Below are 25,094 nucleotides of genomic sequence, written 5' to 3'. Positions count from 1 at the left end.
GCCATGCACCAAGAACTATGTTGAGTCCATGCTGATGAAGTCATGTGTGGACATTGCATTAGTTATTATAAGTAATCTATGGAGAAGATTTAAAGTATATGAGAAGGTGTGTGTAGTTTATATGCACATACTCCGTTTAATATAAGAGATTGACCATTCAGATTTCGGTATCTCCAGGGGACCCTGGAACCAATCCTCCATGGATACCAAGGAACGACTATATCTTTGTGTGTGTGTGTGTGTGTGTGTGTGTGTGTGTGTGTGTATCTATACAGTTGGAATCAGCAACCTACATGTATATATATAGTTGCTTGGAATCAGCATGCTCTGTATATACAAACACACGTGCGCGCGCACACACACACACAAACGCATATAATTTGGGGGGAAGTCTACTCATCTATTTGGGAGATGGACCTCTCCTACTATTAATTCTCCTAGTTAGTCCTCCTCACTTCAGTGTTATCCATGTGCACCAGGCCTGGCCAGTGAGTATATATCCATTTCCACAGCATGATAACCTGACCAAAGCAGAGCCAAAATCTTCCCTGAGAATTTTGTGCAACGATCTGGAAAGGACGTGGTTGTAATCTCTGAGATTACACAGAAATGATGGAATGAGAAAGCCTGGAACTGCCAGAGCCATTTTTTTTTTTCTTTTTGAGATGGAGTCTCACTCTGTTGCCCAGGCTGGAGTGCAGTGGTGTGATCTCAGCTCACTGCAAGCTCCGCCTCCCAGGTTCACACCATTCTCCTGCCTCAGCCTCCCGAGTAGCTAGGACTACAGGTGCCCGCCACCATGCCCGGCTAATTTTTTGGATTTTTAGTACAAATGGGGTTTCACTGTGGTAGGCAGGATGGTCTCGATCTCCTGACCTCGTGATCTACCCGCCTTGGCCTTCCAAAGTGCTGGGATTATAGGCGTGAGCCACCACTCCCGGCAGCCAGAGCCATTTTTAATATGACAAAAAGATAGCCTGCCTGAGATTGAAAACAACACAATGGAAAGTGGACATAACAGATGAAGAGAAAAGTGTTTTCCCACAGATAGCTTTAACCCTTAAGTAGCTTTGAGTCACATGAACTAGTTCATTTTCTTTGAGTAAGTTGGCAGACTTGTGTTTTTTAAAACCCAAAGAATCATGAATAAATGCATCATTCTTCTGCATTTATATCTCTAACCCATAGAACCACAGGACATTGAAATATGCCTCAAGAATTCTCCCATAATCTTGGTTCTTGACCACCTGTAACTCCACTCATCACACCTAGACTTAGTTTTACTTTCCTGGCTTCTGATCTCCTCAGTTGCATTTAAGGATGATATTCAGTCTCCAATTTCTTGGTTCTATTCTTAGTGTTTCTTTCTGACTATGACTTTGACTTCATCTTTAGTTTTGTTTATTCCAAGCAAGCTATCTGGTTTAGTGCTTCAACCCCAAATTCTGGAGCCTCCTACTCAACCCTATCACCCTCCTCTACCTGCCTTTTTATTTGTGATCTTCCCAACCTCATTAAATATATACAAATTTGACACTCCCTCCCTTAATTCTATACATTCTCAAATACCTTGTCAAATGTTCTTTCTCCTTTCTATCTAAATAACTATGCAAAAAGTTTTGTGCACCTTGAAGAAATGTATGCTTTCCCTGAAAAAAATGTAAATTAACAAAACTTATACATGAAAATTTACAAAGCCTAAAGTGATCAATAACTATGGAATTTGTTAAAAGGCAAAAAGAAATTACTTCCCCAAAGACTCTAATTTCACATAATTTTAGGACTACACTGTTTCAAGTTAAAGTTATAGATTATTTATACATCATTTAAACTGGTTCAGAGAATACAAAGAGGAACACCTCTAAATTCCAGAAGATACGTAAGTATAACCATGATGTAGAAACCTAACAAAGTGAGCCTATAATAAAAGAATTAAAAAGTTCACTATCTATCACTTATGAATTGTGATCCCAACATTCTCTATAAAATTCTAGCATATTTAGCACACAGTATGATTAAAAAAATACACTATTGTCAGGTATATATTTAACAATATTTCATGACCCAGAAAACAAACTTTTAGTAAACTAGGAATAGAAGAATTTTTCCTTTATATAATTAACTCTAACCAAATATTTCCCTTAAAATCAAACAGGAGATAAATCACAATACCTTCATTATTATGTGCATTTGCTCTTAGTGGTCTTCACTAGGAGAGCTTAAGTGATTGTCACAGGGTTACTCTATAGGCAGGTGAAAGAGCTGATATCCCACAGAGCAAGCTCTGACTCTGAAGCTGGAAATTTCTATATTTTTCTTAGCCCTTAGAGGTGGATATCCTTGGTTTTTACTTAGTCGGCATCCTTCCCACTTTCTAGCAAGTTTCTTTGGGGAAATTATCTCTCACCTATCGGATACAATCTTGATGGCCTAACAATCAAGTCATCCTGTCCCCCAGCCAGGGAGTAGGCATGCAACCAACCAATGGGACTTCCTTGGCCTTCCCTTCTCTTGTCTCTTTCTCTCTTTGTCTCTCTCTCTCCCTCTCTTTTTCTCTCTCTCTTTTTCTCTTGCCTTATTCTGTGGAATTTCAATCTTTAGACTAAGTAGACTAAATGGTTCAATCTGATTAACCCTGAAGGGTAAAGTCTTAGTAGACTATGCTTTAATTCCTAGAGTTTTCTCATTTCTGTCCTTTTTGGAGGCCTCATTTTAATGTCCTTTCAATCTTTGAGTGACTTTCAAATCCTTCCTTAAAAATCACTTAAAAAAGACATTTTGTTAAAGTGAACCAGTGTATGTTTCTATCACTTGTAAATAACCCTAGCTAGTAAGTCTGTACCTCAGTCAAGTAAGGTAGAACTCTGAATTCAAGTACCTTTTCTCAGCCAACACAATCCATTAATTGATGCAGTCTGTGGGTTTTACTTACACAATATGTTTGGTCTTCTTTTCTATCCTTTCTCTCTCTGCTACTGCCCTAGTTTAAGTTATCATTACCTCCTGCCTGAACATTGGCCTCCTCCCCTTTTCTCTTGCCTGTAGTCTCTTTCTGTCTTATCCATTCCACCAATTGTCAGATTATTGGTGCACTATGAATATTCTTGATGATGTGACTACTCTGTCCTGAATTTGTATTTCAAACAGAATTAAATCTGAAATCCAAAAGACAATCTGACAATCCTGAGCCTATGCATCTAACCTTAACCCTCCCTTCTTTCATTCTTTTCACTGTGCTCTAGTCAAATGAATAATCTGTGGTTTTCTTCAAGACACTAGGCATTCTTATCTTTAAGCCTAACCAAAATGCTTTTTCCCATATCTTACAATCCTCATGCAGAAAAATATTACTTATATTTAGAGGTCACACATAATTACCATTTCCTCCTGAAACCTACCCATCATCTGCTTCATGTGCATTCTCTAAAGTTTCATCTCTACCTATCTTGGCAGCTTTAGATAGCACTTCCTACTCCTATTTTATGTAAACACGAACATATTTCCTTTTCCCACAGTAAGACCATGACATGTTTTTCAGGACAACTGGAATAAAAAAAAAAAAAAAAACCTGGGTAATTACGCAGGAATGGAAGGCTATATCCACACCAAGATATTCCCTAAACTCAGCCCATTAAACCCAAGAAGATAGATGGGGTGTGGTCACTGAGACTATTTCTGAGAAGGCCCTGTACGTATGAAGACTTCTTTGAGCTTCCAGCTCCATTTGTGAATTGTGTGGTCACAGCCTGGTGACCAATGTGGTCAGCTGAAAGTACACCCATGGCCACACACATGTATGATGGACTGCCAAGGATGAGTGACAGCAGCACCATTGTTGAAAGAAGCTGAATAAAAAATGTACATCATTCTTGAGACTTACGCTTCTAAGCCTTCTTTGTTTGCTTTGTGGATGACATACCTCAAGCCTCCAAAAGGCCCTAATACCAAAGTGCATAGAGCAGAGTAGTCTAGGCCTAGGGAGAACTCAGGTTTTAAAATCAGACAAACTCCAATTTAACTTCTAGTAGACCATGTATTAGTTACGCAGATCATCGATCTTTTCCTTTAACTATAAAATGGGTATAAAAATACTGACCAAGAAGTTCATTTTAAATATCAAACAAGATTATGCATATCCAATGTCTACCACAGTGTTGAGCAATTTTATGTGCTCATGCTAATAACTGTCTTAATGCTGTAGATATTTTTATCTAAACTTTAAAAAAAAAACACTGTGAGATGAAGAAAACTTCTGAAATAGTTACTTTTTTTTTTTTTTTTTTTTTTTAGAAATTGATCGGATTGTATAGTAGGTGAAATAATGATCCCAAAGATATCAGGTCCAAATCCCTGGAGACTTTAAATGTTACCTTATATGGAAAAAGTAACTTCGCAAACATGACAGTTATGAGTCTTGAGATGGAAAGATCATCCTGAATTATCTGGGTGAACTATGAGTATAATCACCAGCATCCTTTTAAGAGGAAGGCAGAAATATGTGACATACACAGAAGAGGAAAAGGCAATGTGATCATGGAAACAGACTGATGTGGCCACAAGCCAAGGTATGTAGGCAGCCACCAGAAGGTAAAAGAGAGAGGTAACTGATTCTTTCCTACTGTCTTTAGAGAAAGTGCAGCCCTGCTGACACTTTGATTTTGGCCCAGTAATACTGATTTTATATTTCTAATCTCCAGAATTATAAAAGAATTAATTTTTGTTGTTTTAAGTCACCAAGTTGGTGGTAATTTGTTAAAATGACCACAGAAAACTAATGCAGATATTGGTGCTAGCAAAGGGGATGCTGCTATAATAAATACCTAAACATGCGGAATTGGCTTTAGAATTAGAAATGGCTAGAAGTTATATAAATTTTGAGATGCAGTTTAAGGAAAAATAAAACCCTAGATAGCCTTAAACACATTGTTGGTAGAAATATGAACAGTGAAGACATAAAGGTTGAACATTCAAGAAGGAAATAAGCAACATGTTATTGGAAACTGGAAAACAACCAATCTTTGTTTATAGAGGCCAAAACCTTAGCTGAATTGTGTTCTACAATTGAGTGGAAAGCAGAACTTGTAAGTGATAAACTGATCAACTTGGATACTTAGCTGAGGAGGTTTCCAACCAAAGTATTGAAGACACAGACTGGTTTCTTCTTGTTGCTTATAGTGAAATGCAAGAGAAAAGACATAAATTGAAGAAAAACTGTTTAGCACAAAGGAAACAGGATTTGTTGACTTAGGAAATCCTCAGCCTATCTGCATTGTAAAAGATGATCTGGGAAAAAAAAAAAAAAAAAAAAAAGCGGTCCATTTTTAGGAATGTAGTCTGGAGGGAAGGCCAGCTTGCAGCAATATAATATCCTTAAGATGGACATTATAATAGGGCAATGAAGTGTCATAGAAAAAGCATTGAGCCAGAGGCAGTGTCAAACATTAAATCTTAGAAAAAACTAAAAAGAAAACAGCTATTCCAATAAGAAGAGAAATGAAGGTAGAAGGATGCAGGAGACTTGGTAAATTTGTCAGTAGCAAGAAGAGCAAAGTGAAGTATTTCATATCTAATGATCTGTTCTCTCTGTGAAATAAGGGAGGGAGGAAGAATTACTTGCTAGGAGTGAGAAGGCAGGTGGTCAGGAAGATGACTCTAGAAAAGAGGTCAAGGTGTTAGTTAGCCTGTACTGGAATAATGGTGATGAAAATGATGATGATCATGTTGATGATGATGATGATGACAGTAAGGGCAATGAATGCTAATGGCTGTAGCTGATATATTTGCTATGCATTTACCATGAACCACATATATAATATTAAGCATTTTTTGGAGTTATTATCACATATAACTATCATGTCAGCCCTGAGAAGTAGATCTCATTATTATTTTCAATTGTCATTAGTTTATATTATAAACTTATGTACTATAATATATTATGTGTAACAAAACATAATAATATATGTAGTATCGGGTATTATATGTAACATAAATGTGTCATATACAGACATATGGTATGTTATATATTACATGTAAATAATATATTTTTTAAAGTGAACATAAGATGTTTACTTTTATTATGCTATTATTGTTTTACAGAAGAGAAAATAGACTCTGATAGGTTAGGTAAATTGACCAAGGATACACAGCTAGTAGAGGGTAGATTATGGAGTCAAATATATCTAGTCCAAAGGATTAGGATTTGATTATGGAATCAAATCTGTTTAATACAAACCTTGTTTTCTTAACTATTATATTATATTACACCATTATCTTAAAATGTTTTCTCAGAGAAGCCTGTCAAAAGCCTTGCCTCTTCCTCAGTATTCTACTCCTTAGTATGCCAAATCATTCATTCACCCCTGCATTTTTTCACAAAATGTGTTCCCCAGATCATCATGTGATCCTCCATTGCCAAATCCTCTGGTTCCTTATCAGTTCCTACACCTTATTTGATATCAGATCTTGTATACCACTCTTCTCCATACACCTCTTTGCTCCACTGCCTGCAATAACACCACACTCCTGGGCTCTATTTCTTTTGGTAGAACGAGTTGTATCATGTTTTCATGAGCCCAGTCTCATGGATACAATGAAAGGGAAACTAACCTGGAAAACTGCAGAGCTGGTCCTCATTCTCTCTGGATCACTGAGCCACTGAGGAGCCTTGGACACTGTCCTCACTCCCTCTATGCCTCCATTTACTCACTTCCAAATAAAGGAGATGATCCAGGGAGACCCAATCAGCTTCCACACTCTGTTAGTCCAAGTTCATAAAAAGATCATTGAGAAGGAGAAATCTTGGCTGTCTGCCTCAGGGAAAAAATAATTAAGATATCACTTTGCAAAAGGAGTAAGTGAATTTCAACAGCATCATGTCTGTCTCTGCCTGGAGTTGGCTGTTTCTCCAACACTGGGCTCCCTTCTGGACACTATAAATTATCCAAGGACATAGGCTAATTGACACAGTTGAGAGGAGAGGGACACAAATAGTCCCAGGCTTGGAGAGTGAGACCTCTGTGGGGAGGTTAATAGAGCTGGAGCAGCTCAAGCTTAAGGAAGGGCTGCTGAGGGGAGCCATCATTCTGCCGACACGTTCATAGAAAGATATTGTGAGAAGGGCAGGGATCAGTCTTCTTATTAATCAACAAGGACAGAATGAGAATTAACAAGCTGTAAGCTGCAGTGAGGAATATCAAAGCTAAATATCAGGGAAAATGTTAGACCACTGGGAGCAGTTAGGCAATGGAACAGACTGCTAGGAGAAGCCATGAAGTCACTCTAATTGGGGGCATTCGAGGCAGAGAGCAGATATTCATCCGTCACAGGGGAGGGGCCTCTTTGGGGAAAATAAGGAGCAGGATGCTAATGGACCTCAATGAACGAAGCATAACAAGCCCTCAACTTTAACAGCAGAGCACAGTCTGAAGGTGTGAAGGCAGCGTGGGGCAAGATTGGGAGTTGAAGAGTGCAAATGAACAGTCATGGTGGTATTGTTGAGATGGTGATTTGTGCAGTTTTCATGAACTCGGTTCAAACTTTCCTTCTGCCACTTACTAACTCAGCATGGTTTCCTTCTTGGATTCAGTTTCTCTGGCTATAAAATGGGAAGCACGATGACCATTTCATAATGTCTGATATGATGAAAAATAAGGCCACGTCTATGAATCATTTCACCTGGCATCGGTGACATAGGCAGTTCTAGGTAAATGACACTTAGGATAAAAGGCAGAGCTCTCCAAGAAAAGAAGTGAGGCAGAAGGAAGGCTCCAAGCCCCAGCTTGCTTTAGTAGCTCATCTTCTACTTTTGAGGGTCATAGGGTCTCAGTGTTCAGAACTGGTGACATTCAACTACTGACTGAGTCTGTCCTGCAGAGAGGTTCAAGGTCAGGAGGAAGTAATTTTGGAAATTCATGAGGCCATGGGTGGGAAAGGCAATGTGTTTTTCTGAACCACCCATGTGTTTGGGAGTGGCAGAGGCCAAAACTGAGGAAAAGATACTTGGTGACTTTCAAAGGGTAGGGATTGCTGCCAGTAGCAGATGCTCTCAGTGCCCCTCAGCACACCCCTCTTGGCCAGCCTCTGCATTCACCACCATGACGGCCAGCTCTACACGAGCTCACACTCAGATTACAACAAAGCCTCACCTCTCAAGCCAGTCTTGCCACTATCTGCCTTAGAAAAGGGCCCTTTCGGCCGGGCGCGGTGGCTCAAGCCTGTAATCCCAGCACTTTGGGAGGCCGAGACGGGCAGATCACGAGGTCAGGAAATGGAGACCATCCTGGCTAACATGGGGAAACCCTGTCTCTACTGAAAAATACAAAAAACTAGCCAGTTGAGGTGGCGGGCGCCTGTAGTCCCAGCTACTCGGGAGGCTGAGGCAGGAGAATGGCGGGAACCCGGGAGGTGTAGCTTGCAGTGAGCTGAGTTCCGGCCACTGCACTCCAGCCTGGGCGACAGAGCGAGACTCTGTCTCAAAAAAAAAAAAAAAAAAGAAAAGAAAAGAAAAAAAAAGAGAAGGGCCCTTTCTGAGGCTGAAAGAGTCAATGAGTCCCATGTACAAGCGCAGCCCAGAGGGAAGATTTATTCATACCCCAGAGAACACCCTCAATCAACACAGTATAGGAGCCATTGGATAAATGCCCCCCATTTCCCATTATTCTGGCAGAAATTCTGGGATGCACTGGTTCTTCAGAGGTCCCAGTAGAACCAAGCCCCCACTGCCTACAGCAGCAATGCCACTCCTATTGGCTTTTCCTCCTTCCGGTCTCATTCTCCTCAGGCTCTCACCCATGCTTCATGTAATGATTTCCCAAATAAACCACCCATACCTAAGTCCCTGGATCAAGCTCTGCTTCTGTGGAAACAAAAACTGAGGCAGTGTCTGAAAAAAAAATTCAAAAAGTCAGAAACCGGCCAGGTGCAGTGGCTCACACCTGTAATCCCAGCACTTTGGGAGGCCGAGGCAGGCAGATCACGAGGTCAGGAAATCGAGACCATCCTGGCTAACACGATGAAACACCATCTCTACTAAAAATACAACAACAACAACAACAAAAGCCAGACATGGTGGCGGACGCCTGTAGTCCCAGCTACTGGGGAGGCTGAGGCAAGAGAATGGCATAAACCTGGGAGGCGGAGCTTGCAGTGAGCCGAGATCGCGCCATTGCACTCCAGCCTGGGCGACAGAGCGAGACTCCATCTCAAAAAAAAAAAAAAAAAAAAAAAAAAAAAAAGTCAGAAGCCAGAGAGAGCTTACAACAGAGAAGCTTTGTGTAGTAGTAGCACGTCATAATTAATATTTTGTATGTGTTCTCAATCGTTAATTTTTAATTATTGCCATCTGTTTGTTTTTCTTGTTTTGTTTTGTTTTTGATTAAGCATTACTCCCATTTGAAATGGCTCCAATCTCATCACAGAGGTAAAAACAAAAATTTAAGACTTAAAAATGCCTGCCATCCTCCTATCTTCTGACACATCCCTCATAGCCCAGCTTGTATCCTGGCACTTTGATCAGTATTTTTCTAGTTTAATCTGCCATAACATCTTCCTTCAAATAATTTACAGAACACTTTGAACTCAGAATCAGTACTCATCAAATTACTGTTTACTTCATGCATATAAAGAAGGTCCCAGAGGTTCCTTATTACCTCTGGGACCTTCCTAGGCAATAGAAACTGACATCATACACACCCCCAGCAGACTGTCACTTTCATTTTGACTAGACTTGTGTGTTATGGTTGCTCTTAGCTGCAAGATAAAGCAAGACATTTAGGATTTTTCTTCTTCTAGAGTGGAGACAAACAAGCAAAACGGGTAAAGTATGAGCAATTAGCCAGTGGAAAAGATCTTTTTATAACAATATGGATCAGTTATAAAAAGACTTATTATGAGGCATTGGCTCTCAGCCTTTTAGGAACATGCGCAGATCATTGCAGTACAGTGTGGAAAGTGCAATGGGTGTGATGTGCATGGCACATCATGGGAACACAGACTGGGGAAAGGGGGTGGGACTTAACTGTGTTCTCTTGATGATGTTCAGACAAGTATTCCCAGTGGAGATGAGCAGGGGCTTAAGCTTAACAGGTTGCATTGGCGATTTTTGTTGTTGTTGTTTATTTTTCTTAACATAAAATGGGATGATTAGAGTTCTAAGCTGGGGAGCAAGGTGATCCAACTTACCCTTTATAAAAGGCAGTTTGATGTAGAGGAAGGACTGTTGGAGAGTGGTAATAAGGAGACTGCTTCCCAAAATCTTTCAGGTAATTGAGAGAAAAATGGCCTGCTCTAGGGTTGTAGCTTTGGGACACTAAGGAGTGATCAAAATGAGAATATGTAGTAGAGTTATTGTATGATGTCGTATTTCATATAAAATATAATAAAGTTTTAAAACAACATCTACATTTTTGTCTGAGTAATTGAAAAAATGTAGGTTTTATTTAATAGGATAGGGAAGTCTGGCCGGTAATTAGGTGGCTCTTTTCCTTATGTTAAGTTCGAGTTGTTCGTTAGTTTATGAAGTGGAGATGTCAAGTGATACGGTTTGGCCGTGTCCACACCCAAATCTCATCTTGAATTGTAGCTCCCAGAATTCCCATGTGTTGTGGGAGTGACCCAGTGGGAGTTAATTGATTCATGGGGGTGGTTCCCCCATACTGTTCTCATGATAGTGAATAAGTCTCATGAGATCTGATGGTTTTATAAGGGGAAACTCCTTTCACTTGATTCTCACTCTCTCTTGTCTGCTGCCATGTAAGATGTGCCTTTCACCTTTCACCATGATTATGAGGCCTCCCCAGCCCCATGAACTGTGAGTCCATTAAACTTCTTTTTCTTTATAAATTACTGTCTCAAGTATGTCTTTATCAGCAACTTAAAAACGAACTAATAAATCAAGTAAACAACCTGGTGATCAGCAGAAAATCTAAAGCTTATGGTAAATCATTGTTACTTTCTTTATTAAAATGTCCATGATCCCTCAATCCTTGAATCTGATTTTTAAGTTTTCTCCTCACTGGCATGCTTTAAGACCTCTCTTGTAGTTCTCATTAAACTCTTCCATTATTCTCTTTAGCAATCTTTCTTACCTGTCTGTAACTTTATTGAGTTCAGCTATTGAATTTTATCTTTGAATTATCATCACAAGTGCTGACATATGATAAGAGTGTCACACATATTTATCAGTGGCAACAATGTCTTATTTAATAAGAAATGAGCACCTTTTTCAAGTAGGCAAAGTGTAAATGGCTATGATTATCATCTTCATAGTCTATGTTTTACAAGTATTGAATGTAAAATATTACAGACTCACAGCTCATCTTCTAATTTTAAATCATTTATTTTTGACACTATGTCATGAAAAATCAGATATATAATAAATATAGAATTGACTAAATTGACATGTTTCCATGGATCCTGGAAATAAACATCTCATTTATTTAGTAGATTTTTTAGAAGTGTCAAATACAGCAATGGAATGCTGGTCTCTTGTCAAAACCAGTCACTGACAGACGTTATTGGGTAAGTTTTATTAATACTTAACTGGATTAGAGTATTGAAGAAAAATAAATTAGTACTGAAGAATACTACTGATGATAACCCATACGTATTTCCATTTTATTTATCATTTTTATCCTCTTAATATTTTGGAATAAAAGGGTCAGTCCCTTGGATGAAATTTTGTGCACTGATATAAAAATGAAGCTGGAGTTTGAGCAATAAAATATGATAGACATTTCTTCCCAAATTTTTTTTGAAATAGAAAATAAAAATCTCCATGTTGAAAACATTTTGTAGTATATTATCTAACTCAGCAAACCTTATTAAACATGTAATAATATGTTCAGATAACAAGGATTTTCAGTATGCAAATTAGATGTTTAGTTTGTTTTCCTTTCTTTCAATTGCTATGTACTCTGAAAGATTTACTAATTATGAGTGTGTTGTGATTATCACCAATAAATTATGTTATCTGCTTGGGATTTTTAAGGTCGTGACTTTTCAGTCAGCATCAGTCTGTCCCCTGTTCCAGCCAAATTCATATGCAGTGATTAATTAGCTTTGTAGAAAAGTTGACACTACCATTGGGAATATTCTTTGTTATTTTTTACTCTGTTTTTTTTTTTTTTTTTTTTTTTTTTGGTCTTAAACTACTTATGTTTATATCTCCTGAGGCCATATAATTTAATACTTGATGGTTCCATACAGATTTAATTGGAGGAAAAAACTTACGTATTATTACTAATGTGAGAGGAAGGCTTAGAGAAAGCCAAATTGAGTTTAGAAAATATCATGCATAGCATTTAGCAATGTCTACTATAATAGTCTGTATATTTTAAAATTGTTTTTTATCCAAATAAACTGCAAGTGAACTTCATGAAGGAAATGTGCTTTTGTGTCCGATACATAGAACACAAACTGCCACATAGCACATGCACAATACTTTTGGATCATTTAGTTAAAAGCATCTTGATAGCTCAGATGACCTTGCTGCTCTTGAAATCATCATCAGTTGATCATTGTAGCAAGATGATGATATTAATAGCTGATTAAATTTGTATAATACTTTAAAATTAGCAATAATATTTGTAATTTTCAAAGTGCTTTCATTCATTTGAAGCTCACAGAAACCTCATGAAGCAAAACCAGTTTTATTATCTTGATTGTACAGAGGAATAAACTGAGACTTTCAGACACAGCATATGTCTAAATCCAAATCCATACATAATAACTAGAGGGCATCATGACATTAGCCTCCAAAGGAAGGATCTACTGTGTCTGGGTGTGTCAGGGTGGGGCAGGGGTGCTCTGCCCATGAAAAAGGCAAGGCCTCAGCAGAATGTTGAAGATCTAACAAAGCTGAGGAATTAAGGTGGAAGAAAGGGTATTCCAGGCACAGAACTACAACTTGTTCTTCCTTTTCCATCAGCCTCCATTGCCTCACCCTCCTCCATTTCTCTTAGTAGCTCTTATCACCTACCTGATATTATGGTACATAAATACTCATGTGTTTATTGACTATTCACCCACAGGAATGTAAAATCTCAGGGACTCTATGTATCATATTTGTCACTGCCTTCCCAACTCTTAGAAGAGACCCTGCCACACGAGGCACCTAATAAATATTTATGGGGTGAATGAATTCTGAAAGAACCACATGAATAGATGCAAGTGACAGGGGCAGGTGACACATCAATGGCCCTTTTCAAAATCTTCAAAGCCATCTGTTTTTCTAATAGGTTGAACCATATGAGATGCTAATATTTGACTGCTTTTGATCTGTTTACATGGAGATTTTGTATAGTTATTGATAAAATGTGAAGAGGAAATCAGAAAAGGAAGAGCTCTTAAGGCTGGAAACAAAGGAATTGACCAAATTTGGGATGGACTAATTTAGCGTGTTAAGGTATTTGGATAAATCTTAGGAAAATGTGGGAATCATTGACAGGCTTTAAGTAGAAGATTGACATAACCTGAGATCCATGTGATGATTTTGTAGCAGATGGATTCAAAGGGAGAAGAATGGAAGAAGCCAGGAGACAATTCAGAGTTCATTACATCATCTGGCAAGATACGGTAAATGCCAGAGCCCCCAGGTTAGTGGAAGCCTTGACTCACCCTACTCAGGTTAGCTTTCTCCCAGGAGTCTTCTCCCTGAATTCCCTCTGCATGACGGGACATCACCGGGTTCCCCTGGTGGGTACCAGCTCTCCCTTTTCACCTTCTTTTCAAGCATGGGAGGGCCCCGAAATATATTTTTCTTCCTTTTTTTAAAGCTGAGACAAGTTGGGTTCACCTGAATATTAAGTGGAAATGAAATAGAAGAAAATAGACAAAAACAACCAAACGTAGATTTTTGAACTGACCAAAAGCAATTCACTCATCACAAGTTCTTAGAGATTTCACCTCTTTACTCTTTTGAAGTCTTAGTCTCTTTCTCTATCCTCTTTATTAATCTCCTTTGTCTAAATATTTATTTTTAAAATCTGGCTTTAATTTCATAAAGCATAGATCAATTTTTGTTTGTTTGTTTTCAACCTGATACTATTTCAGTAAGGAAATTATTGTAGGCATCTGATTACTTCTAAAATCAATGGCTAAAAGCCATCAAAGCACCCGTTCTATTACTAATAACATAAAATTTTGCAGCAACTATCATCTGACTGGATGACCGTATAATTTCTTTGCCCAAACTAAGAGTTTTTTTTTTTTTTTTTTTTTTTTTTTTTTGAGACGGAGCCTCGCTCTGTCACCCAGGCTGGAGTGAAGAGTTTTAAGAGGAAAAAGATGCACAATAATTAGCTGAGACAACAGACATAGACCAGGAATTCCCCAGGCAAACTGGACATAGATCATCCTATATGTAGCTAAAAACTCAACATATAGATAATCAATTATATCTCTCACAAGGGGTGTATATTGCAAATAGTTTAGTTGAGATACTTCACCAGGACAGTGTAGTGTGTAAAGTCTAAGTGTTCTTTAGCAACATTGCTTATATCAGCTTATATCAGTTTCAAGACAAAATTTTCAGGCCAAAACTATTCATACACTTTTGCTTTTTAAAGCTTTCAAAGTTCCACTGTATGTCTTCTAAATGTCTTTAAAATCCTGTGAGGTACACAAGAGTTGAGTTAATATGTGCATTTCATAGATATATAAATTGGGGCTCACAACATTTAGATTGAAAAGGTGATGGTGTAAAGTAGAAGAATACTGACCCAAATACAAGACATGTATTTGAGCACTGGCATATCAAGTTTGTTTGTTTGTTTGTTTGTTTGTTTATTTATTTATTTATTTATTTATTTTTGCAGCAGTGCTACTCAAACCATGGGTCACATACAGTTTAACCATATGCAATGAGAGTAGACTTATAGAAACCTTTATAGAAATTCAACAGAATTATTTTCTGTCTGTTGAAGCTAATAAAAAATTGGGCTTGTTTTTTATAGGCCTTCTTTGTCTAGTAATTCACGTTTACTGTGTTTTACAAATGCATCAGTTCATGAAAATTGAAAATTAAAAAAAAAATGATCCCACTATAGATCATTTTAAGAAATGCCAGGCGACAGGATATCAGGCAGTTACTTAACCACTCAGGATTTTAGCTTCCTCACATTTAAAAACTGAAAACAATAAGCGATTCTACCTCAGGTGGCCCAAGAAACAATAAAAAGTAATAATAAGGGAGAAGAGTGGTGAAAAATATAAATAAAACGAAAACAAAAGATCACAATAAAATATAACTAGCACTTGTCTAGGACCCTAAAGCAATTATTTAAAAAATATGCTCAGTAGTAGCCCCAAAGATCCTAAAAAACTTCAGTTAGTAGAGGTGGGGGCTTGGTGAGGGATTTCAGCACCGTCTTCCAGGTACACTCTTCACTGCCTCTTTGAACTGAGCAGGTTTGCTTTCATTTCTTTAAAATACTATGTTTGTGCTTTAAGTTTGCCACTAAGAAAAGGTGCCCATCTTTAAAATTCTAACTTTTCTATAGTGTATACAAAGTGTACTCACTTAATTCTTACAATGGCCATGTTGTGTCAAGATACTATTTTCCAGAAGAAAGAAAAAATGGCAAGCTTGCAGGGTGCTCAGGATCTAGCTGCCAAGTAACAGAGATCAACACCAGCCCAGGCTGCATAATTCCACACCCAGTTCTCTTCTTGACCACCTGGTATGTATAAGATGAAATCTACAATTTCTTATATATTTTCCTTTTTGTTCTACTTCTACTTCTTTTCCTTGCAAAATCTTGACTCATGAAAAGAATCAAGATGAAGAGCTTAAAGATTTCCAGTAGTACATATTGTGCTTGGGAAAATCAAAGTTATACTTTCTATTTTTTAACTTTCAATTTTTGTAGGTAAATAGTAGCTGTATGTATTTATGAGACACATGGGACATTTTGATGCAGGTATGCAATGGGTAATAATCACATCATGGAAATGGAGTATCCATCCTCTTAAGCATTTATCTTTTGCGTTACAAACAAACCAATTATATTATTTTAGTTATTTTAAGATAAATAATTAAGTTATTACTGACTATAGTCACCCTGTTGTGCTATCAAGTACTAGGTCTTATTCATTCTTTCTAACTATTCTTTTTTACCCATTAACCATCCCCAACTCTACCCCTCAAAGTTATACTTTCTAAATAACTAGCTCTGAAAACATCTCTCTATTGAGGTTTAACTGTGTGCATCTATGTGTATGTTATGGAGAAAATTGTGCTATTGCACTGACTTTATATATTGTAGTCCTATCCCCTAGCATTTCATAATATGACCATATTTGGAGAGAAGGTCTTTAAACTGATAATTAAACTCAAATGAGGTCATAAGGGTGGATCCTAATCCAATATGAGTGCTGTCTTTATAAGGAAAGGACATGTAAACACAGACATACACAGTGGAATAATTATGTGAAGATAGAGAAGATGGCTCTCAACAAGCCAAGGAGACAGGCTTAGAACAGATCTTTCCTTCACAGCCTTCAGAAAAAAAACAACTCATCTTGATCTGGAACTTCTAGCTTCCAGAAGTATGAGAAAATAAATTCCTATTGTTTACGACATCCAGTCTGTGATATTTTGTTATGAAAGCCCTGCAAACTAAGATTAGTGTAAAATGTTTATGATAACAGTATGCAGAATCAAATAAGTCACTTTTGATGTACCAGGTAACAAAAACATTTCATATTCCTGTTTGTCCCATAGACTCAGGAAGTATTCTGTTGATATTCCAAGACAAATGAATCCCACTTTCTGGTGCTTTTTTGTTTGTTTGTTTCTTTGCAAATTCTGCATTTTTATAGGAGTGCTGAAACTTTATAAGAGGAGCCCATATACAAGTATTTGGTAAACAGGAACTGAACCCTTCTTCGAGGTTTGCAAACTGAATCTCTATGGAATCAATATGCATACCACTTGTGAGAGCATCAGGAAGGCATTTGTCTTCCTTGAACCTTAATTTTTTATCTATAAAGAGGAGAATTGGCAAGAATGATCTCTAAGGCAATGACTTATTGTTCCAAGAGCACTAGATTTGGGGCAAAAACAAAAGAAATCTGCATTCAAGTCCTAATTTTGTCACTCACTGCTTAGCTATGTGATATTAGGGATGTCCCTTTCCTCCTCTGAAATTGCAGTGTGCCTATGAGAACGTGGTGAGATAATAAATGTAAAAATACCTTGCACATTGAAGAATCCAAAGCAAAGCTGGTTGTATTTTCATTTTAGCTCCAAAGTACTGTGTCTAAAAGCACTTTGATTGGAGCTGAGAGTATATCAAAACATAATTTGAACTAATTTCTAACGGGCAGGAAAGATTGCCCAAAGAGTGTTTTTGTTCTTCCCACTTGCTCAGATATGTACACGTAGAAAAATCACCTCAGTCATCTTGCATTTTTATTTCTTACCAAGATATTTTAAAAGGCAAGAATGATGTCTTTTGGACATTACCACAACATGCCAAAAATGATGTCATTTGGTGTTGAAATCACTCATCTCCTCGAATATCACTCCTGCTGGCTAGGATGTCTTGGATATGTCAGAAGTGATTTTGCTTAGTCCAACTTGTTAGTAACGAGTTTTTCCTAATTTTTGACCATTAATCATCCACCCTTAAGAAGAAGTTTTGAATGTTGCTTTGTCTGGTTCTCATATAAATTTAAAAACCATCCTCAAATTATCAGCTGCTAGATGTGAAGTCAGATGTCTTCAGTTTCAGATGAGCCAGATAGAAGGTGTTACAGATTTTCAGTAAAATGATAAGATTCAAGTGGATACTCAATCCTCACAGGCAAGCACTTGGGCCTGTCTGGTAGTTTTAAAGAGTGTATCTGCAGAGACCACAGTTCTCCAGAACAGACTGATCAGGGGAGCAGAGATGGAAATAGAGTTAATTTAGCAATTCAGGAAGAATCAGAAAGTATTGATCAATCCATCCATTCACTCAACAGATACTAAGCATCTATCAGATGCCCATCATTGTGCTCCTAAGATAGGGAAAAAGTTACTTAGCTCTTCTCCTTTGGTCAAATTCAATAAACATGTTAATGGCCTAGTGTGTAATCTGCTAGAAATAAAGATGAATATAGCAGGAGTTCTTTCCTTCAAAAATATATGAAGAATATACAAAAGTCACTTATTATACATACAAGGGTAATAGAAACACAGATTTCAAACACTACTTTATTAATAGTGAAATCAGCAACAACGGATAACCCATTACAGAGCTCTGCTGAAAATTCTTTAGGCACCTGAAGCTGAAGCTCAAGTCTAAAGCCAAACCTCTGCTCACCTAGCCCCCATCACAGCTAACCCTTGGGATCTTACTTTGGCCTACAGCAAGGAGAGAAGAATTATGGGAAGTTCCAGAGTCCATTCATTCTGCCACTTCTCCATTTCAGAGAAGCAGAGACAGAGAGTAAGACAGAGTGGCAGAGAACGTTGAGATGTATTAGAGGAAGGCTAAAAGAGTTTTTGCTAATTTAACCAATCAGATTAAGAATTTCTTCTCTCTTATTTGAGAATTAAAGGATAGCACCAGTGATAAGAAATTGAGAATTTTTCTCACTTAGGATACTAGAGGAAAGGGAAAATTAGACCAAAAAAATGAGTTCGGAAACTATTGTACTTGGTCGGTTTATGGGCTTCCAAACTATGCTTTTGCTTTAAATAATGAGAATACATCTGACAGACAGAACATGAGGAAAAAACCAAAATCATGGACTCTCTGAACAAAAAGAGAGCCTCAAAAAGATGCCATAGTTTTGAAGTCTTGTCAGCTGAGGCAATGACTATGAATTTACTCATTTTTAAACATCTTTCTATATATATTCACCGCACTAACCTTGTTAGTTTATAGAAACAGACACAATTCCTGACTTCAGAAAACTTGCATTTCCAAGCCAAGTTATATCCATAAACACATGGAATGCAACATGCTAATTGCTATAATGAACGGGACCAGGCAAATGTAGAAGAAACACCTTGCTCCACCATGTGAAGAAAGGCTCCAGTAAAAGAGAATATGTGAGCTGTTCTTTGAAGCAGGATAAAGGACTGACTGAACAAGTTGACTACGTGGAGGGAGAAACACTGACTTGACAAAGGAAAGGAAGCATGGAAAAACCCATTTTGTCTGGAGAACCTGTTGTTTACATGTCTACTGAGCTCCCAGCATGCATGCAATACAAGAGTCAATAATAGATGAAAGTCCCTGCTGACATGAAGATTTCATGTGGCTGTGGAGGAGGGGCAGCATAGATAATAAACAAATGAAAGATAAAGGTATTTTTAGAAACCAAATATGCAATATAAAAAATAAAATGAGCTAAATGGTATAGTTCCAGCAGAACTATTTTATTTGGGAGACGGGAGCATCATCATAGAATGTGTCTTCTGGCCATGATAGCCAAATCAAATGTTGGGAAGGATTTGGCCATGTGAAGACAAGGGAGCTGAACACTTGGGCCAAAGGGAGCAGTGAGAGAAAACATTCAGAGACTGGAACTGACCTGGAAGACATAGGTCAAAGGCCCACATGGCTAGAGATTGTAAGTGGAGGATGAGGTGGAAAGAGAGATGATCAAAGAGAGGAGAAGTGGCCAGATCATGTAAGTCCTACAGATGTTTGGTAAAGTAGAGGCACAGAGTGGAGAAACTACAGTAGTAGTCAACAAGGCAGATCATAAAGGGCCAACATGCTTCACTGTGAAATGTGGACTTTCACCTGTGTGATAGTGATGTTTATATGTGAATTGGGCCACAGGGTGCCCATATATCTAGTTAAACATTATTTCTGGGTGTTAGTGAGGATGTTCTCCAGAAGAGATTAGCATTTTATTTGGTGGACAGAGTAAAGCAGAAGGCCCTTCCCAACTAGAATGGGCAGAATCTGATTTACTAAGGACACAAATAGAATGAAAAGGCAGAGAAAGGTTGTATTTGTCCCGCCTCTGCCTGACAGCTTGAGCTAAGACATCAATCTCTTCCTGCTTTTGACATTCCCTGGTTCATAGGCCTAACTCGGACTAGAATCTTCACCATTGTCTTTCCAGCTCTCAGGCCTTTGAATTGCAGCACTGGTATCCCTGGATCTCCAGTTTGTACATGGCAGAATAGAAGACTTCTCAACCTCCATATTTGTGTGAGCTAATACCTTATAATAAATCTAAATAAATAGAGATAGATAGATAGATGGACACACAGATAGATAGATAGATGATAGATAGCTATCTCCTATTGCTTACATTTCTCTAAAAAATCCTGAGTAATATCACCTGGAAAACTGCAATGATAGTCCCCTCACTGTAACTGGATACTGATGTAAAGGAGCCAGATTGTGAAAAAGCTCTAACTTTAGTTTTGTTAGCCAGTTGAGTGACTGAAACGCTATGACTTAGACACTATTCAGCCTCTCAATATCTTAAAAATAGCCTATAAGGGATGTTTGCAACAGATAAGATTTGGGATTAAGCATCAATAAATTGTCTATGTGAGCCTGAACTCCAAACCCAACAGTCATCCAGAAAGCGGCAAATTCACAAGTTTTTTTTTTTTCTTTCTTTCTTTTCACAAGCCCCCTGGATACAAAATGTCCTCTGTGAACTAACCAGGAGAAAGAAATCTGGCTTTACAGTGCATGTAATCTGGAGAGCAAGGAAAGAAACATTTAAGCTGTTATTCAAACAAGTTTCTTTCCAATTACTACTTTCCTCTCCGTCAGAATCAATTATTCTCAATGTTGACATGGCCATTGCTTGCGGAGGTGATTGGAAGATCTGCTTCCATGTTTTTCTCCTGGTGTTTTCTCTTTTCTTCAGCTGTTTTTGGTTGCAGGTTGCTCTATAGCATTGTTGTTGATTTTCCCACTGCAGCCAGCACCACAGAATTGTTTTTACATCACCATAAAATAAAATGAATGTACACAGGAAAGCGAGCTTTGCTCCAAGTCAAGTACGGGGCAGCTTAGCTTAACATGCACTCAATTTCACAAGCAGAGACCTGTTTGAGGGGCCTGTTTACCCTCATTGCTTACAGACACAGTGACCATTTGCTTTGTAACATCCCCACACCTATAGTGGGCCCTAGCCAGAGAAGGACTGACAAGGCAGCTCATTTTTACCTCGTGACAGCGGGAGAAACACTGATCTCCCAATGACTTTGATGGGCTAATTGCAACAGCACATTGAATTAATCACACTGCACCACCGCTGGGCACCTGTCAGCACCTCCATGACGCTATCAACTGGGGCTGTTGAGTCTACATGAAATAGAGAAAAGGGAAGTGAAAAGAAAGCGCTTAAGTATTTCCTAATATGTGGCTATTAGGCTGAATTTAGCCACTGGCCAAGCAATCAGGTCGGATCACTTTTTACTCTGTCATCTTGAGTTGTCTTGTGTTATTCTTTGCTTGTCTTCTGAAAGCCAAGCATGAGTTTCAAAATGATGGCGAGCATGATAAACTTTAAAAAAATTTATTCATCTGCACTTGAGAAACATTTCTGAAAATATATATTATTTCCTGTCAATGCCCTAGAGAATTCAAGAAATATAAGTTAAAACTCAGTAGAGTGTTAGGCGGAGAGATGTGGAAGACTCAAGGGCATCCATGCTTTGTTTTTATGTTAGAGCTAAATCGAATTTATTTCTATCCTCTGCTTATTTCCTGGTTTTTATGGTATTCAAGACTTTTCTCACAGAGTCATCAAATAATAGAATTTCTTTTTACCACCAGTCTAACATTTACATGTTCAAATTATATCCATTAAAAATACCACTCTTCCTCAAAGTTAAACACCCCGCTAGCATTTCTTTTTGATATATTCCAAAAAGAATCATTTATTCCTAAATTTTTTAAAGACTCAAGGCCAGTAATTATACTGTGTTCTCTTCATGATTTATGTTCAGCACATAGTAGGTGCTCAGTAAGTACCTGTTTAAATCAATGTTGAATGATAAATTCTTGAGATGCAACCCGACACACCTCCTAGCAGCAGATCATAAAGGACTGTATGTATCATTGTTATTCAGTATACACACAACTTTGGTTCCAATTTGATTCGGTTCATCAAATATGAGTCATGCAGTTGAGAAAGAAAACATCAAAAATGAGTATAAATGTCTGGATGACCAAGACAATAGTATTTTGATCCACTGACTTGTAAATTCACCAGGGTTGACTGGATGGCTTCTTTATGTAACATGTGACTTTGAGAGCACATAAAATATTTGTATGATAGATGCCATATCAGAAACTTCCCTAATTGTTTTGCTAAAAGAAAATATAAACCTCTCTCCAAAATGGAGAGGAAAAAGAAATTAGTTCGAACTGAGGAACCGGGGTAAACTCCATGTAGGACATGTGAGCAGCATCTTCAAGAGTAACTCACCAAGCAGAGTAGTGAAGGAATAGTGTCCCCAACAAAGGGATTAGAAAGGTGAAGGGATAGTTAGCTCTCCCTTAATGTTGTCTTTGTTTTTCAGTACCAATATCACTCTTCACAAACTTGACACTTTCCTGTGTTTCTTTAAGATCTCATGAACTTTTGGTAGAGATGATGCTTCTAGCTTTAATATTTGCATCCCTCATGATAGAAGCAGATGTCTCAACTGCATAGCCAGGATAAATCCGAGCCCCCGCCAGCCTAGGAAGAATGATAGCACACACAGGTGTTCAGAAGCCAAGTTCCTTTATGTTCTATCAATGCTTTCTTCACTTCTCTACTATTTCTAGCACCACAATGATCAATCTGAAACCGACATTCCTACAAATATTTCTAGCAGCTCACAATAGTAGTTTGTAAGATACTTGGATATGACGCTAAAAGGGTGGTTGGTGATCAGATTACCAGGCTATGCCGTCCATACCATAGCTTTCCAAATGACTCAAATACTAGACACACAAAAATACATATTTCCTTTTGTTTCCATGTGACAGTGACACTTCACCCTTGCTAGTTTCTGAGCCTCTGGGTTTTGGCTGCCAGGATCACTGTAATTCTAGTCCTTGCCCTACTTCTTAGCATCTTACTTTCAGATACTCAGTAACTAATGAGGATTTACTACACAACTCCACACAATTCTTTTAAAACTGGCATAACTAACCAATTAATCAACATAGTTATTCAACAAATATTTATTGAGTGAGAGCTACATGCCAGCTCTGCTCAAAGACAGGGATGCAAAGAGCAACAAAGCAGAATTAGTCCCTGGTGTCTCACAGCTTACAGCACAATGGTCTTCTACATCTTACTGAGTAAAGTTCTCTTGAATATCTTCTGTTTTAACATTGGTTGAATTGATTTATCCCAGTTCTGAAGGCTGGGAAATACAAAATCAATGTGCCTGCAAATTCAATGTGTTGGGAAGGCCCTCCTCATTTTGTGAAGATGGTTGCCTTCTTGCTGTATCCTCAAGTGACTGAGAGAGACAGCATCTCTCTATGTCTCTTCTTACAAGGGCATTAATCCCATTTATGAGAGTTCTACTCTCATGATCTGATTAGCTTGCTCCCAAAGGACCTCCAAATACCGTCACAATGGAGATTAGGACTTTAACATATGAATTGGAGAGGGACACAAACATTTAATCCATAGCATTCTGTCCCAAGTCCACCCAACATTTATCTTCTTCTTACATGCAAAATACATTCATTCAATCTCAACAGTCCCAAGGGTCTTAACTCATTTTAGCACCAATTCTGGTCTGAAGTCCACAGTCTCATGTAAATATCATCTAAGTCAGATAAAGGTGACACTTGAGGTTTGATTCACCCTGAGACAAAATTCTTCTCCATTTGCGAACCTATAAAACCAAACGTTATGTGTTTCCAGAATACAATGGCAGGACAAGTGTAGGATATACATCCCCATTTCAAAAATGATAAATAGGAAAGAAAGATAAATAGAAAAGAGGTCTCAAGCTAGTTCAAAACCTAGCATGGCAAACATTTTATTTTAAGGCTGAAGAACAAATTTTCTTGGCTCTGTTTTCTGCCTTTCAGACCCACTGTGGCAGAGGTTCTGCTCTACATCTCTGGAGGTAGGGGTCTGATCCCCAGGGCTTTGCCCAATGAGGGATGGGGTGTCCCACACTCATGACTCTGGGTGGCCTCACCCCAAGGCTTTTTGTGGAAGCTGTCTGGCCTGCTGAAATCAAGACGATGGCTTTCTCTTTTGAAATCAAGGAGGTAACTGATGATTTATTAATCACCTTGATGGCTGTTTGTCTTTTGTTTTGAAGAACAGTGCACAGTCATGGTCAAATAACTCTATAGTCCCTTCCTGTAAAAATCAAAGATGTCTGATTCTCTTCCTCCATCCTGTCTCATCTCAGTTCTCTTTCATTTAAACTGGCAGTGTTCTGCTTGGGTGACTGACTAGTGCTTTGATCACACCCACACAATCTCCTTATCAAATGGTTGACCCACCATGTCCTTGGTGTTCTCTTCCAAACATACTTTCTCATTTTTGTATAACATAGACAAGCTAAGAAGTTTCTAAATCTTTCAGTTTTGGAATATTTTTGCATAACAGTTTTGTCCTCAATTTATTTATCCCTTCTCTCATTTTACTATGAGCAGTCACAAGGGCCCAAGCAGCTCCTTCAACACCACACTTGAAAAGCTCCTCAGCTAAATGTCCAATTTCGTCGGTTACAACTTCTACCTTCCACAAAACACTAGAATATAAACATAATTTAGCCAATTTCTTTACCACCTTACAACAAGGATCACCTTTTCTCTATTGTCCAGTAATTCATTCTGCATTTCCATCTAACACCTCACCAGAATGGTCCTTACTATTGATATTTCTGCCAACATTCTAGACACGGTTATTTATGTGAAACTTTCTCTACAGCTTTCCTCTTTCTTTACTGAGCCCTCACTCAAATTGCTTTTAAAAGTCTCATCGTGGCAATATCAGCTTTTTATAGCATGCAATTCAAGACTCTACCTAGTTCCTAAGCTACTTCTACATTTTTAAATGTTTGTTATAGTAGCACCTCTACTCTCAGTACCAATTATTGTCTTAGTCTGCTCATGCTGCTATTACAAATAGCATAAACTAGCTGGCTTAAGCAA

This window comes from Rhinopithecus roxellana, chromosome 2 (assembly GCF_007565055.1).
Source record: "Rhinopithecus roxellana isolate Shanxi Qingling chromosome 2, ASM756505v1, whole genome shotgun sequence".
Taxonomy (NCBI): domain Eukaryota; kingdom Metazoa; phylum Chordata; class Mammalia; order Primates; family Cercopithecidae; genus Rhinopithecus; species Rhinopithecus roxellana.
This window is presented reverse-complemented; position numbering follows the sequence as displayed.